Source organism: Diceros bicornis, chromosome 21 (assembly GCF_020826845.1).
Source record: "Diceros bicornis minor isolate mBicDic1 chromosome 21, mDicBic1.mat.cur, whole genome shotgun sequence".
Taxonomy (NCBI): Eukaryota; Metazoa; Chordata; class Mammalia; order Perissodactyla; family Rhinocerotidae; genus Diceros; species Diceros bicornis.
This window is the reverse complement of record NC_080760.1, coordinates 39420502-39435380: the sequence shown is the minus strand read 5'-3', so window position 1 is coordinate 39435380 and position 14879 is coordinate 39420502.

The following is a 14879-nucleotide window of genomic DNA, read 5'->3' as shown; positions in this document are numbered from 1 at the left end:
ATTATTCAAATGAGTTTATATTAAAATAAAGCTTTATGTTCTATTTTAATAAATAATCTAGAGAAGGGGGCCAGCCCGATGGCGTAGTTCGTTAAGTTCAGCACGCTCCGCTTCAGCAGCCTGGGTTCATGGGTTCGGATCCCGGGTGCGGTCCTACACCACATATCAGCCATGCTGCGGCATTGGCCCACACACAAAATAGAGGAAGATTGGCAACATATGTTAGCTCGGGGCCAGTGCAAGTCTTCCTAAGCAAAAAAAATAGAAATAAAAAAATAAACTAGTAACATATACCTTAAAAGAAAGTAACTTAAAAAATAAACAGGAAAGAGAAAACCATTTTGCTAAACTGTAGTTGGAACTGTTGCCTGAGATAGTTCTGAGTGTAAGGCCTATTCTCTTCTGATTAAAGAAAAGAATAGGCAAATTTTAGAGAGCTATTAAAGACAAGATGTTTTCTTTGACAAAAACAAAGTTGAAAGATAAAAAGATAATTTTAAAAAGAACAGCTTTCCTTGTGATTCAATATTATTTAATGTCATGTCCTTGTTCCTGCTAAAATCATTTCTTATACCACCAGCATATGTGTCTGTGTCTATAGCTGGGAAACATTTCACTGTACACCCACCCACCCACCACTACTGCCCATACTTACTGTGTTAAGTCCCTGGTCTGTTGAGATTTTAAGAAGCCCAAAGAGAGACAGAGACAGTAATATTTGATAGCACACACAATGAATTGTTGACAATGCCACTAGAAGAGAAATTTGTGCATGGAAGCAACCTTCGCAAGCTCTGTTCAATCTTAATCTTGAAAAGGAAAAAAACATTGTCTCTGCAGCTCCCCAGACAAGCCTTTCCTATGGTGGCTTATCGCAGCGGGTTCGACAGTTGGCAGGGAGATTTGTGAGGGTTTCTTAACCCGGATCCTGCTCTACTAACTGCCTTTGTAAGCCAAAGGGATTTATTTTCTCACAACAGGTGTGTACACATTAAGGGAATTTCAGTGGAACCAAGAGAGGTCCAGACACAGTAATCCTAGATCAGACCTGCAGTAAACACCCCTCCTCCATCCCATGAAGAGGAAGTGGAGAAAGGGGGAACTGATTCTTGTAAATAGTTTTCTATAAGCCTCTTTCTTAGGAAGGAGCTCAGGCTGGGGTAAAACTCATCCACTGACCACGCAAAGTTTGGAGTTCTTGTTACACAAGACTCTGGTTATTCAGGAGGACAGCCTCCCAGATGATCACTAATCCCCAGATTCACAACTGCCCGTTAACATATCACTTTCCCTGTAGGATGTAACAAAAGATGTGAAAAATGCAAGCAGTGTTTATGGAGCCTTAATGGGAGTGACCACCAGGACAAGGAAAACAGAACCACAGGGGGGTGGGGTGGGACTGAGCGCTGGCCATGCTTAGCCACCAGCTGAGTGACCCCCTTCCAAAACCAGCTTCAAGGAAGAGGTTCACTCCATGCCTCCTCCCAAAGACAGATTTAGACAGGACCTCCATTCTAGGTCATTGGAGGCTCTTCTTAAATAACTAAAACCAAGACTATTCACAGCAGCATCTATTTATTGAGGTAAGTCTTACCATGTGCCAGGCACTCTGCCAAGTATTGTACATGCACCATCACATTTCATCCCAAGGCAACCCCTGAGGTGGGTACTAGTGTCATCCTTATTTAAAGATGAGAAAACTGAGCAGGCCTACAGAGGTTGTCACTTGCCTGGGACCACTCAGACAGTAAGTGGCGGAAAGAGATTTGAAACCCAGGCAGTCCCTCTCGGAGCACACAAGATTAGACACTGTGCTCTCCAGCCCAAGTCATGAGTGGCACTCACTGTAAAGCTCTGCCTCTCCTCCTTCTCTGTCTGTAAGGCGCAGCTCAAATGAATGGCTCCTTCCCTTGCCCTCCAGAGGGCATTTATATACACATAAAAATAAATATAAATATAAATAATCTCTTATGGCACTATTAGTTGATTTATTCATAGAATACAAATTTGTTAAGTACCTTTATAGATACCAAGGACACATGAAACAAAAAAGATAAAATCAGGGGGAGAGGGAGGTGTGGTTATAAAAATATAAAAGGTCAACACAGGGGATCCTTGTGGTGATGGAATTGTTCTCTATCTTGACTGTGGTGTTGGATTCACAAACTAACACAGGTGATAAAACTATATAGAACTAAACACACACACACACACACAAAAATGAGCACAAGTGAAATTTGGGAAATCTGAATAAGATTAATGGATTGTACCAATGTCAATATCCTGGTTACAATAATTTACTATAGCTTCGCAAGATGTCACCATTGGGGGAAACTGGGTAAAGCATACATGAGACCTCTCTGTTTTATTTCTTACAACTGCATGTTATCCACATTTCTCAATAATCTACAATGATCTCAACAAAAATTTCAATTGGAAAAAAGAAAAAACTAATGCCATCTAGTAGGATAAATGTAATACATACAAGAGGTGCAGCCTATTAATAGGAATGACTCAGTTGTGTACATGCTTATCTTGCCCACTAGATTGTGGTATCACTAAGGGTGGAGACCACATCTTTTATAATGCCACAGCCCTAGGGGAAAAAAGGGCTAAGTAGGTAGAGTTCCCTTTCTTGTACTCTCTCTCTCTAGTTATCACACTTGACGACATTCTATGGTACCTGACCCTCATCCAAAGATGTCTAATGTACCACTAATGTATTTTCTCTTCCCTGCACATCATCCATCAAGGGCAGCTCCCAATACCATGTTTCCAATCAAGATATAAATGATAGAGGCAGCCTGGGGTAGTAGAAATGCAGGGTAGTAGAAACACCACAACCCTAGAAAGTGGAGACCCGCCTCTATATTTACCAATTTAATCCTTCCTTGACTCAGGCTTCCTTCCTAGAAAAGGGAAGAAATAGTAGTATTTTGACACCTATCTCTCTGGGTTGATATGAGCTTTGGCAGGTAAGAGAGGCTGGTGTCCTGGAAAGAATATAGAATTCTGGAATCAGAAGAATTGAATTCGATTTTCAGTTCTACTACTCACTGGCTATGTGATTGTGGATAAATCACTTAACTGCTCCAATATTCAGTGTCTTCAGTTACAAACAGCAATTAAACCTATTACCCTTCCCTCTTGTCTATGTGGAAACAATTTAAAACCCCAGAGCACCAAAGATCTATGTAGCCCTGCCTACTTCGCTTCTGTCTCCTCAATACTTTGCATGTTAATGGTGCAGAGTGGGCACTTAATAAATATGTGTTGGACGAATGGGTGGAAGAATTAAATTGCGGGCCTCTAGTGAAACTGTATTCTTTGTTCCAACCAGCTCTTAATAGCTCTCAAGCCAAGACCCTGGAAGTTTCCAGAAGATCTCTATCCAGGACCTCTTCATGGCTCATCTTTTAACTCCCTTTCCTGAGGCCACTGGTAAATTCCAAATGCATAGCCAGTCATTGCACCAGTATTAAGTCATCCTCCATTTCCCTTAGAAACACTCTACCTGGGTATGCATAATTCTCTCTAGACTGCTGTTGTCAACAGTGAATCAGTTTAAGTAAATGATGACTGCTGTAAGAATGACTTGGCAAATAGTCTTGTTCTACTGATATCTCTCATCAGCTGAAAGGAGATACATAGGAAAGAATGCTATTTCCATGTCATTATCCTCATGCCTCAGTTGTACCAATTGGACTTCTTAGTTGCAAACTACAGAAACGCTCCCTGGCCAGATTAAATAGAAAAGGAATGACAATTTTCAGATTTTTCAAGGAGGCCCAGAGAACCAGGCTTGAAGATTCAAAAGCCAGGAGCAACGCCTATCTCATACCACAGACAGCCCCTGGGTAGACCCCACCGCTGGACACGGATACTTCATCTTACCCACCACACTGGAAACAAGGGTACTGCCAGAGCCTCTGAACCGCCCTCTCTGAGAAAACAGGGCGATTTGCCCTTTCCCTCACCAGAATGGTTCTATGCTGCACCCGCTTATTTGTATCACTAGCTTTCAATTCAAAAATCTCCAATGCAAGCATTTGATTGGTGCAGCCTGGGTCACATGCCTGCATCCGAGCTGTAAGAGAAGTCAGGAAAGCAAGTTGATGGCTTTTACTTGGGAAGAACTTACAAATGGGAAAGGAAGTTTAAAGGTGCAGAGCAGTCAAAAGGAAAAACAAAGATCCATTCTACCAGCAATAAACAACTTCAATAAATCACCACCAGACTGTTGTGGTATTAGTTCATCTAAGTAGCATTATTGCTCCAAAAAATTGAACATGTTGGAATATTCATCTGTGATACTTTTGTATTAAGAATTTGTAGAGAAACTATGATGAGAAAACTTTTTCCAAATTTCATTAAAATGTAGCTTACAAATCAGTGAAATCCTTGATTCCTGTTCAAGCATTGATAGCAAAATTAATACTCCTATCTAACCCTTATCATTCATGGTGATTATATAAATAAAACTATCCATTATTCATGCTGTGCATATTGCATCCATTTCCAGAAAGAAAAATAAAGTGAAAAGAAATCGTCAGACAATAACTTTAGAAACATAGTGATATATAGAGGTATAAGACAGCAGTCAGTAAAGCTTCAGAGAGAACAAATTCTGTCAAACTAATCTAATTCAGTTCTCTAACCAAGACAAGTGTAGAACATCGAGAAGAAGCAATAAATGTGATCTAGTTTTATTTTGTCAGAGTTTGGGATTCTGCCTTGAATAACGCAGGCATCAGTAGAGCAAGATACTATCAGCCAGCCCACCCATCTATTAACCAAAAGTACAACTGTTGAGAAAAGCATTGAAATAAGATTTCTACTAAGACAAACAGTGCTTCCACAAAAGCCAATGTAAATATTTTCAAAATATAATATATTTATTACAATCAAAGCCAAAAATCCAATTGAACAAAAATTGGATTGCCCTTTGGATATTTAAATAAAGAGGTGTGACTTCCCTCAATGAATCTTTACCACTCAAAGGTCACTTGGTTTTCCCAAAGGATTAGTACAGATTAAACTATTGCTGAACAGTTTCACTAGAGAGCTAGACAGTAGAAAGAAAACTTTTTTCATTGAGCCTCTTACCCACCCAACAAATGGATTCACTATTGTGACTGATTTTCCCGATCATTTCAACCAAGCCATGAGTTTTAATAATTTTTTTGCCACAAAATGAGGTTGTTATTGGTGCTTCTTGAGCTGTCTGACTCACTTCCGTGATATAAAACTAGGCTCCCAAGACACTCGCCTTTTTCACTGCCTGCCATGTACTGATTATCTACGACCCTAGGCAAATTACAAAACTCCTCTGGGCTCCAGATTTCTTACCAGTCAAATGGGGCCAATATTGGTACCTATCTCATAGAGTATCATGAATATTAAAGAAATTAATACATGTAAAGTGCTTAGAAGAGTGCCTGGCATATAATAGATATTCAACAAATGTTACATATTACAAGGCTAAAATCTTTGGAGCCCAACGTGTTATAAAATTCAAAATCTGTCTGATTTTAGAAAGAGAAAAAGAGCATTAAATAATCACCCTTTAGAGTCTGGGCCAGCATTCCATAAACAAATGTGCTAATATTTCCATAGCAAAATATTCACATTAACTGGGGTAAAGACAATAAGTAGCCTCATGTCAGATTCTACAACAAACGAGTCTGTGCCAGGGGTTGGCCCCGTGGCCTAGTGGTTAAGTTCAGCGCACTCCACTTTGGCAGCCCAGGTTCAGTTCCTGGGCGTAGACCTACACCATTTGTTGGTGGTCATGCTGTGGCAGCAACTCACATATAAATTAGACGAAGATTGGCATGGATGTTAGCTCCAGGTGAATCTTCCTCAAGCAAAAAGAGGAAGATTGGCAACAGATGTTAGCTCAGAGCAAATCTTCCTCAGCAAAAAAAAAAGAGTCTGTGCCAAACCTAGAGAAAACTTTCAGTTTTCAGAGCTGTATGGACTTAGGAATTGTGACTAAAGATGATGGTCTGGGTTGCGGCTATTCACAGCTTATATTTGATGCCGCTTGCCTTATTCCATATCCATTCTGCTCCCTGTGTTCCTCCAGATCTCCTGGGTTTCTGATCCATCACCATACTGCCTTTGTACAGCTTTGGCCTAATAATTGAAAAGACTTCCCTCTTCAATCATAACCTGACTGGCATCCTGCCCAATCTAGCCCTCCCTGTGATGACCTCTGGGGCTGGCCCCAGCTCAACATTCCTCCTGTGTACACTCCGGTCACCATGGACAGAACCAGGCAATTTGGCCAGACAAACTGAATGGGCCAACTATTTCCAGGGCATATGGACATAGCCTTTATCCCAGAATCCAGAGGGAAGCAGGTCGTCTGGATTACTAACCTACCTTCAGGAGGCAGTCATGCAAAGAGCACCTAACGAAGTTACAAGACAGATTCTCTCTAACTTCCAGGAATGTATGCCTATCATCCCAAGTCTGTGACACATTCCTGAAGCATCCACCAGTGGATCACCCCCACCACACCACCAAACTCTGAGGCTTAGCTGCTGAAGTCCTAGTCTGGATGTTGATTTACAGTGTAAGTTGTTTTATAAGTGTTGACTGCCATAACTTATGTGGCAATCATAAGAAGCCAGTGGGAACTTTAACGCCTTTTCTGTCACCCCCCACTGAGAGCTGAGTGGGGCCAACTTCATCATAGATACACGACCTATGTAGTTGCACTGGGCATCGTGCTGAGACAAGCCCTATGCTTGCTTTGTTGCTCTGCTTTTGCCATCCTGATATTCTCAATAATTGTTGAACAAAGTATTATGATTTTCTTTTGCACTGGGCCCCACAAATAATGTACCTACTCCTGGAGCTAACTTCTAAGGAAAGCATTCTATTATTTTCAGAGGGGCCATTCAAATGCGTCTAGGAAAGGCCTGACAATCCTGCAGGGCAATGGTTTCCAAGGAAGGGTAGATACACTCTGGGGCCTGGGCAAGACTGTCCATTGCAGTGCAGGAAAGAAATACTAAAGCTTTTATTTATGTATTTTTAATCTCATCATTGTTCATCTCTATTTTTGAATGTTGTCCCCTGCTACCCTTTTTTACTTCTATTTCATTGTAAGAGAATCGCCAATTTTTAGCTGGGCACGTAGCCACAAAAATTACAAAATTACATTTCCCATAATCCCTTGCAGCCTGGTGCCTTGCAGCTGGATGTGGCTACATGCTAACTTTTAGCCAATAGGATGTTGGTGAACGTGATGTTGTAACTTCCAGCTCCATCCTTAAAGACAAGGGTTGTACCGCACCCTGCCTTTTCCTCCATCCTGCTACTTACAGCATGGATAATTCAGCTCACCATTTTAGACCATGTAGATGAGTGAAACGCTGGCAGGATGTCAGAGTCAGAGGGAGACAGAAGCTGGGTCCCTGGGTACCTTCACGGAGCAGAGCCGCCCTCTCAACCCTGGATTGCCTCCCTCCTGACTATTCCATGAAAGAAATGTCCATTTCTGTCTGTTTAAGCCGCTGTTTTTAGTGTCTATTACATGCAGCCAAACCAACATCCTAACTAATATGTTACTACCTTAATACAGGCATACAATTTATCAATAACAAACAATAGTAATGGGGTATATAATTTTTAAATCTTAGAGATTTCACTTCTAGGGAGTTGAATTTTAGATGAAAGTCAAAAGTTTATCTTATATAAACCAATAGGTGGACAAAAACAACCTAAAAAGCACCGTATCACACAGTCCATTTAGTTTTGACAGTGACCATGAGAGGACAGGGGAGCCAATGGGACACAGAACCAAGCAAAGAGGAGAGCACAGGGCTTGCATCTTCTAGCAGCCTTTCCTGTCCAGTGTTCCTCATCATGAGCATGGAACATAGAAAACGACTCGCGTGACTCCTTCTCAATTCTCCCAGGGGAGGAACATAACTAGTACCATTCATGATACACAGCAGAGACAATACATTACATGTGATGGATGCCTCTGAGCACTAGGACTTAATCCTGTCATGGAAGCCTAGTTGAGAAAGGCAGAGAGTGTCTTGATTAATGGAATATTCTGATAAATGTTTTCACTTTTTTAATCTTAAATTTGTTACCTCATCTGTAAAATGGGGATGATAACAGTACCTACCTTATAGTTGGGAGGATTAAATGAAATAACGAATGGACAGTGCCTAGCACAGGGCCTGGCATGTGCTGGGTGTTCCGTAAGAGCTAGTTGCTATTATCACTATCATCACCATCATCATCATCACCACTGAAGAAAATCATATAAAATATTATATATAGTAGATTAGGCTACTCATAATCATTATTCACCTGTTTCTAAGCACTCAGAAGTCCTTTTAGAATTTTGCCATACTTTGTGGAAATAGGATGGTATTAAGTTGAAATATGTAAAATTGCTTATATTCAATTGTATTTGACCTATTCAAATGGCAATTTCACGTGAATAAATGAAAAAAACATGGGCAGCTCTTATGGACTGAATGTTTGTGTTCCCCCTAAAATTCATCTGTTGAAATCCTAATCCCCAATGCAATAGCATTATGAGGTGGGGCCTGTGGGAGATAATTAGGTCATGAGGGTGGAACCCTTACGAACGGGATTAGTGCCCTTATGAAAGAGACCCCAGAGAACTCTCACATGCTCTTTCTGCCATGTGAAGATACAAGAAGTTGACAGTCTGCAACCCAGAAGAGGGCCCTCACAAGAACCGTTCCAACCATGCTAGCACCCTGATGTCGGACTTCTAGCCTCTGGAGCTGTGAGGAATAAATGTTTGTTGGTTGAGCCACCCAGGTTATGGCATATTGTCGTAAAAGCCCAAAGGGACCAAGACAGCATCAAAGCCAGATTGCTCTGTGTTGTATCTCTATTCTGTGTGGGACATTGAGTGTGTTGGTTCACCTCTCTGTGTCTCAGTTTTGTCACCTAGAAAATGGGATTTGTTTCCTTTCCCTTCAGAATCAGTGCTGTGAAAACTCATCACCAAGGATTACAACAAAACAATCCGGTGTCTTGTGCTTGCCAATTCACGAAACCGATGACATTTTCTCCCCAGCTGTGGAAGCCTGGGGACAAAAAACGCCTGCTTGGGCCTCTGGTTCAGATGACTTTTCCTCTGTCTTGACACGAGTACAGCCATGTTTGGCCGCTCCATTGACCTACAGCCACCAGCAAAAAAAAGAAATATAAAAGCTGCTTTCTGTGTGGTGGGAACCGGCCTTTTCCAGGGAACTGCCCTTTCTCCCACGGAAAGAGTTGCAAGTTGTAACATTTCAAGGCTCTTGGAGCGTCGTAGCCTGGAATGGACTGGCCATCTGTGCCGGGCTGAGACGATAACCAAAGAGAACAATGCACGTACACAACTACTGGGCTGGGACATTAGCCAGGGGGCTCAGTGCACGTATGCCACTGATAACCATTTTGTGCATGGAAACACTAAATGCTTGCTCTGCAAACTCTGTAATTGCTTACTCTGAAAATTACTGATGGTATAAAAACTGCTAGAGACTGAGACCCGGTGAGAGTTCCACCTGTGGAAGGGACGCCTTGTCCAGGACGAGTGATCCTTGCCCAGCCGCGTCGATTGACAGGGCTCTCCCAGCAGTGGGGCGTGGATGTTGTGAGTAACTGATTTGATGTGAAGTAATTGATTTGATGTGTAGTAAGTGATTTGATGTGTTCTCTTTTCGGTCAACCTGGTGTTTCTCTTTCCGGTTGATTTGTGTCATTTCTCTTCAGCCGATGTGGGTGTTTTCCCTTTCCAGTCGGGCTGATGTTTTTTCCCTCTTAATATTTGACCTATTTGGATCTGTTTGCAGACTGTCGCCTTTACTATCCTCTATATAATAAAATATACCTTCAGTCCATTTGTTTGGGGTGGAAAGTGTCTTTTACGTCTCCGATCAAATCCCCGAACCTCTCATAACATCCTCCATGACCATTCTGCGCATGGGCTCACAGGGCAGGACTGCACTGAGCAGCTGCCCCCTCCATAGGACAGGAAAACATGCGGCCATACTGAGAACAGAGAGGGCAAGACAGAATGGTGGGGGGCTCTAGAAATGTCAGCTATTGTGTTTTTGGAAACTAGGACCAGGCAATGGGATTTAGTGGAAAAGAGGAAAGGGGGGCTTTGGATGAGTCCATTTGGGTTCAAATCATGGCTCCACCGCTTATTAGCTACAGAGTCTCCACCAACGTCCCGTAGTACCTACCTCACTGGGCTGCTCTGAGAGTCAATGTGACCAAGTAGAAAATAATGAGGTGTACCAGCAATTTATAAACAGTTTTTGGGGGTGGTGGGAATTGTAGGGGGACAGTAGCACATTAATTATATACCTCAATTATGAGATACAACCCAAGTTCAACATGTGGACCAAAACTTGAATCTTAGAATCTAGAAACATGGCAATTTCTCTTGGTGATGGGGTGTGGGAGGTGGGGGAAGGGTATAAGGAGAAGGACCAGCATCACTTGCTGCAACCTGAAGATTCTTTCCTCAGTGAGAAGTTTTCCTCTTTTCCCTGCTTCCACTATGCCCCCTCGCCCTCCAGTGACTCACACAGAAACGCTGCTTATCTCTCCAGCCACAGACGTTACCTTCTGTCATGTGGAACAAACGTCCCCTGCCCCCAGTTGGCAGCCAGCCTTGAGAGCCAAGATCCCATAGCTTCCCACAGCTGCAAGTGAGGTAATGTGAGCCACTAAGCATTGTACACGGGTGGCAACTGCCGGGACCAGGGGCCCATGGGGTGGCAGAGTGCACATGAAGGGGTGGGAAGGAGGTGGCTTATTTCAGGTCAGCCATGAAAAAGCCTCCAGGCAAAGGACTTGGAGGCACCTGTTCTGAGGGATTTACATTGGACACACCCCAACTTTACCCAGAGGTCATAGTACCTGAGGCACAGGGAGGTAAATAAACTGACCAGGCTGATTCACAATCCCACGGCTTCCTCCTTCTGCTGCCTGGCCCAGCCCGTCTTGTCAGAAATGGAGAAATGGAGCCCCACATAGATGAACTGACTTGCCCCAGGCCTCACAGAAAATCAATGGCATGCTGAAAGGGGCTTGATGTGTGCTCATCTTTCAAGTCTCAGCCCAATGCTCACCTCCACACTGAAGCCGTTCCTGGCAGCAGCAGCATCAGATCTGACCTCTGCCCCTGCATGTTCCATGGGGCCTTCTTCTGTCCTCTACCCTGGTCCAGATCTACCCCACTGCTTGCATTTGTTGACATGCCTGGCCCTCTACAGAAGTATAATCCTCATACCCATTAGGTTGGATACTATAGTTTAAAGGAAAAAAACATAAAGTAACAAGTATTGGCAAGAATATGAAGAAATTGGAACCCTTGTGTGCTGCTGGTGAGCATATAAAATGGTGAACTGCTACAGAAAATAGTATGGAGCTTCCTCAAAAAATTAAAAATAGAATTAGCATGTGATCCAGGAATACCACTTCTGGGTATATATCCAAAAGAATTGAAAGCAGGGTCTCAAAGAGATATTTGCACATCCATGTTCAGAGAAGCACTATTCACAATAGCCAAGAGGGGGAAGCAACCCAAATGTCCATTGATGGATGAATGGATAAACAAAATGTGGTATATACATACAACGTAATATTATTCAGCCTTATAAAACAAAGAAATTCTGTCACATGATATAACATAAATGAATCTGGGGAACATTATACTAAGTGAAATTAGCCAGTCACAAAAAACAAATACTATGTAATTCCACTCATAAGAGGTATCTAAAGAAGTCAAATTCGTAGAAACAGAGAGTAGAAGGGTGTTTGCCAGGTGATGGAGGAGTGGGAAATGGAGAGTTATTGTTTAATGGGTACAGAGTTTCAGTTTCACAAGATGAAAAGTTCTGGAGATCTATTGCAGAACAAAGTGCATATACTTAACACTACTGAACTGTACATTTAAAAATGGTTAAGATGGTAAATTTTATGTTATGTGTTTTCCACCACAATTAAAAATTTTTTTAGAAAAGGAATAGAATCCCTTAGCTGCAGACACCTCACCCAATCTGTCTTTTGTCCCCAGTACCTGGAAGAGTATCTGGCATTTGAGTTTGTTGATGAGTAAATGAATGAAGATTATGTTGCCTAATCAAATCACAAAATCCAAGAGTAGGAAAAGACTCCAAAAGTCAATAAGTGTATCTTTCTTTACAAAGCTTGAATATTCTCTACACAACAGCGGCTCTGCTAAGTGGTTGCCCAGGCTTGCCATGAATGCTCCTTGCCCAATTCTGACTCCCAGATAAAGCCACCATGCCACTATCTCTCCTTCCAACTCTTGGGGCCATAGAAACAGTCTAATCTCGGTTCTTCATGGCAGCCCAGCATAACTCTCAGAATACTTGATTTCTCAGTTGATCTAGACTACAACCCCTGGGGGCTAGAGGGTGCAGCCATCAATTTACAGGAAGCAACAGAGTCACAGAAGGATCCAAGGACTGGTCAGAGGTCAGACACAAATCGGTACCAGCACCAGCCCCTCAGTTGCCTGGTCTGTCATTCGCTATATTGCCTTGCAAGAGTCCTGATGGTGCCTTACTCTGGTGGAATTGGGGTGAGCCTCAGGGCTGGGTAGTGAGCAAAAATGACATCTGTGGACCCCGAGAATGGGACCTGCAGCCAGTGCAGTCACACAGAGGCCCAGGCTCAGAAAGTGACCTGCATGTGGGGTTAAGTGCTGTGCGGTCACTGTCTTGATATTCTTCGTAATTTTGTCTTTGAATTTGTGTTTCGGAAGTGAGGTTCAATGGGGTGATGTTGCATCTGCCAGGTCTTAGAGCCTCCACTCACGTATGTCCCTCCTGAGTCCCTGCCTCCCCAGGACAGATTTTTCGGCCACCTGCTCCCCCTCCCACGGGCAGACAAAGCCCCAGGTGCCTGTGAAGGTCCACATTCACCCCAAGATTATCTCTGTGCCTGAGAGAACATGGCATTAAATAACAAATAAAAAAACACCATGACAGGTTGAAAGAGAGACCGTGAAATACAGAAAGGACTTGTTTTGCTGCTTTTTGAACAAGGGCCCTGCATTTTCATTTTGCACTGGCCCCTGCAAATTATGTAGCCAGTGCTGCCCAAGGACATGGGGTTTAGTGTTCCCCAGATTCTGGACCTCAAGCAGAGTTGGCTCCTCCAGCCGTCACCTTGCCACGGCAAGCCCCCTCGAGGGCCAGCATCTTCGTGGCAGCTGTGGGGTATTGGCTGTACCTGCAGGAAGCTTTGCAACTACAGACCCTGCTCAATTGCTCTTGAAACAGAGACTAGGTTCTACAATTGACAGTTATCATATACCTCCTGGACATTCCTGCTTTACCCAGAGAGTAGACGCAAAGCAAGTCCTCTCTGCAGGGAAGCCCAGCCTGGACCATTAAAGGAAAGAAGGAAGTCCAGAGGAAGAGACGAGGCAGATGATCCCAGGTGTGGAAAACAGCCCTTAAAGACCAACCTCCCTTTCTCTGCTTTGTGCTCCAGTCAGGATGGACCACAGCGCCCCACACACTCTCCCGGCCTTCAGCCTCTGCATGACTGAGCCTTTTGGGACCTGCCCCAGCTGCCTGCCTAGTTCCTGCTCATCCTTTAGCCCCCAGCTCTGGTGAGAAGTTGTTCTCTCCCCCTGCTCCCCCACTCTGTCCACCCAGAGTCATCACGCTGTCTGCCCCTTGAGCAGGGTTCCACTGGAGCACATCCCCTCTGACTCGCAACTTCTGTTGGCCACCACGTTTGCCCCCTGAACTGAGACCCCCTTGATGCCCGGGCCAGGTGTGTTTACCTCCTTATCCAATGCCTGGCACTGAGGGGGCACTCACGAAATATTTGTTGAACTGAAAAGAATCTAGGCCCTCCCTCTGCCTTTAGGTGGGGCTCTCTAAGAGAGATCACTGATGAGGGTCCAAGCTTTTTCTAGGGACTCCAAAGCAAGGTCACTTCATCCACTTTCTCTGAAGCTACTTCCAGCATCCATTGACCCTTCTCACCCAACAACGTTCACTTTTCAGCTCTCCGCTAAATACTTTCTGCACTGATCTATGAGTGTGCCGTGAGTTTTATGTCCCATCACCCCAATTAAACCTCAAGTTTCCACAACATACTCTTCTCTTGTCCCTTAATAGGCACTGACGCAAATACGAATTAAAATTTAAAAACCCTTGACCTCAGCCTTCCCATTTCTAGGAATTTATCCTGAGGGTGTGATTGTACAACTTTGCAAATGGGCAAAGTTGAATACACAAAGATATTTATTATGGAATTATTACATTAGCCAAAAATGGCAAATAACTCAAATATCCACTGATTGGGGACTAATTAAATAGACGAATTTTGTACATACAATGGAATACCATGTAGTCATTAACAATGGCAGTGTAAGTATGTATTTATTGAACTGAAAAAGTGCCACCATACATGACCTAAAAGCAAATTTCATTATTTCAAGAAGAAAATGCAAGAAAAGGATTCAAAACTCACAGAATCCTAAAATGCTGTGATGAATGCCAACTATTTTTTTATGTGTGTGTGTGGAAGTTCAGCCCTGAACTAACATCCATGCCCATCCTCCTCTTTTTGCCGAGGAAGACTGGCCCTGAGCTAACATCCGTGCCCGTCTTCCTCCACTTTATGTGGGACACCGCCACAGCATAGCCTGACAAGCAGTGCGTCAGTGCGTGCCTGGGATCTGAACCCGGCCACCAGCAGCGGAGCACACACACTTAAACGCTACGCCACGGGGCTGCACCATGATGAATGAAATCTTAGAGATCATAGTGCTTTTTAATGTTAAACACTTCTTTTCAATCATCCACCCAATAGATAATAGAACTTTC